This window comes from Echinops telfairi, unplaced genomic scaffold (assembly GCF_000313985.2).
Source record: "Echinops telfairi isolate 266 unplaced genomic scaffold, ASM31398v2 ScPeMD7_7468;HRSCAF=8506_1, whole genome shotgun sequence".
In the NCBI taxonomy this organism is placed as follows: Eukaryota; Metazoa; Chordata; class Mammalia; order Afrosoricida; family Tenrecidae; genus Echinops; species Echinops telfairi.
In genome coordinates, this window is record NW_022111370.1 from 1846990 (window position 1) to 1849234 (window position 2245).

Here is a 2245-nt window from a genome sequence, read left to right on the forward strand (position 1 = left end):
GAGTGAGCATGTGTCCCATCTCCAGAGAGCTATTTATCTCCTTAGTGCCTTCAAATGAGGTCATCAAGCTGCAACCGGATTGACAGACTAAACTCCACCCTTTCACTCTTAAATCTCAATCTGACAACAGATTATCTAACTGCTACAAGCACTATGACATATATTTGAGTGATTATTTGATTCACTTCTGGTTCCCCCATAGACTGGCATCTTCAAGAGGGTGGGAAAATGCCTACTGATTCATTTGTAAGACCTCTCATTGTCATGGAGCAATACTGACACATAGTGACCCCGTGGTGGGCTTCGTAGGCCGTCACTATTTATAGGAGTAGAAAGCCCTGCCTTTCTCCTGCTATTAAGGCCAATGCCCAATAAAGAACTAGATATATAAATATGGGTTGAATCATTGACTAAGGATATTTTCAGTGAATGGGTAAGTTGAGAAGCAGTGGGACAGAATTGCCCCCTTTTTTAACTTCGTCAATAGTTACATGTATGGACCCATGGTGGTGCTGTGGCACAGGTGTTGGGCTGCTAACCATGGCAGAGAGGTGAAGGCATTGTGCTTCTGTAAAGACTTACAGTCTCTGAAATCCTATATCGGGTCCCTAAGGATTAGAGTGGGTTAGGTAGCACTAGGGATAGTTATACTTGAAGGAGCCTTAGTAGTGCCACTGGGTAAATACTGGACTACAGAATGCAATGTTAGAGGTTCAAACCATCCAACTGCCCCAAGGGAGAAAGATGAGGTTATCTGTTGCCCTAAAGACTTACAGCCTCAAACTCCTATATACTGTTACTAAGAAGCACAATCAACTTGATAGAAGTGTTTTTTCTTGGTTTTTATTTTGTTTTGTTTTGTACTGGGTTTGCCTTTCATGGAGACAGACTAGCAAAATACAACGGCTTTGCCTTCAAACTCAGGTTTGAACTTCAGTCCTACTACATAGTCTCTGTCAGACCTTAGAAAATATTCTTACTCTCTCTTCCCTGGAGTCGTATACATAATGTGAAAAAGTCTCTGCTTTGTCTTGCTGTGAAGGAAGTGTACCTCCAAATTGTTGATCCAGTGCCCAGCACACTGTGAGTCATCATTATATGTTCATTTTATTCATCCCCCAACCCCTCCATACCCTTAAAGCTCCCCGGAATTTACCAGAACCGTCTGTTCTGACTCAAAGTGCACCCTGTGTACAACAGGACGAAGCATTGCCTGCTCCTGCACCATCCTCAGAAGGGTTCTTATGTTTGAGTCCATTTTGACAGCTTCTGTGTCCATTCATCTCCCTGAGATAACTTCCTCTTTCACTCCCCTTCTACATTGCCAAGCATGATGTCCTTCTGCAGGAACTAGTCTCTCCTGACAACATGTCGAAAGTATCTAAGGAAGTCTCGCCCTCCTTTCCTCTAAGGAGCATTCTGGTTGTCCTTCCTCCAAGATAAATCAGTTTGTTCCCTTGGCTATCCATGGTACTGTCATTATTCTTCACGAGCACCATATGTAAAATGCATGATTTCTTCTTCCGTCTTTCTTGTTCAGTAGCCAACATTCACCTACATATGTGAAAGTAGCAGGGCTTGAGTCCAGCGTACCTGAGTTATCAATTTTCTCTCGCTAACTTTTAGTGATTGTTGCATAAATTTGATGAACAGTTGTGTCTATTGAACTTCTTTGAAGGCAGATAGATCTAATCCTATCACAGATAGCATTGTATTTCAGGATAGATCTTGAAATGTCTTTTGATAATGAATGCAAAGCCATTCCTCTCAACCTGTGGGTCGCGACCCCTTTGGGAGACCTAACGACCATTTCACAGTAGCAAAATTACAGTGATGAAGTACCTGCACTTGAGGCACGGCATTAAAGGGTGGTGACATTAGAAAGGCTGAGAGCCACTGTTCTAGATTGTGTGGCGCGCAGATAGTAAGCCCTATGATTTTCTGATTCAAAATGGCCAGGAGCAGTCCCTTTCACCTCATGAACCCCCAAATATGGATCTTTAAGTGTTCCATTGCATTTTTGCAGAATCCCAACTTCTTAGATTCATACTCCCTACACTCTGATTGTTAATAGATTTCCACAGCTCATTTTTTCTGATTGTGAGTGTTGCCCCACTAACAAGTGAAGGTTCCACAGGCTTATTCCCACAGGCTTGTCTCTGTGCACGTCATTATAGTCAGCTCTGCTTGGAGAAGGCCACTCTTTCTCAGGTATATATTTTTTTCTTTTTTCTTTATTTAGTTA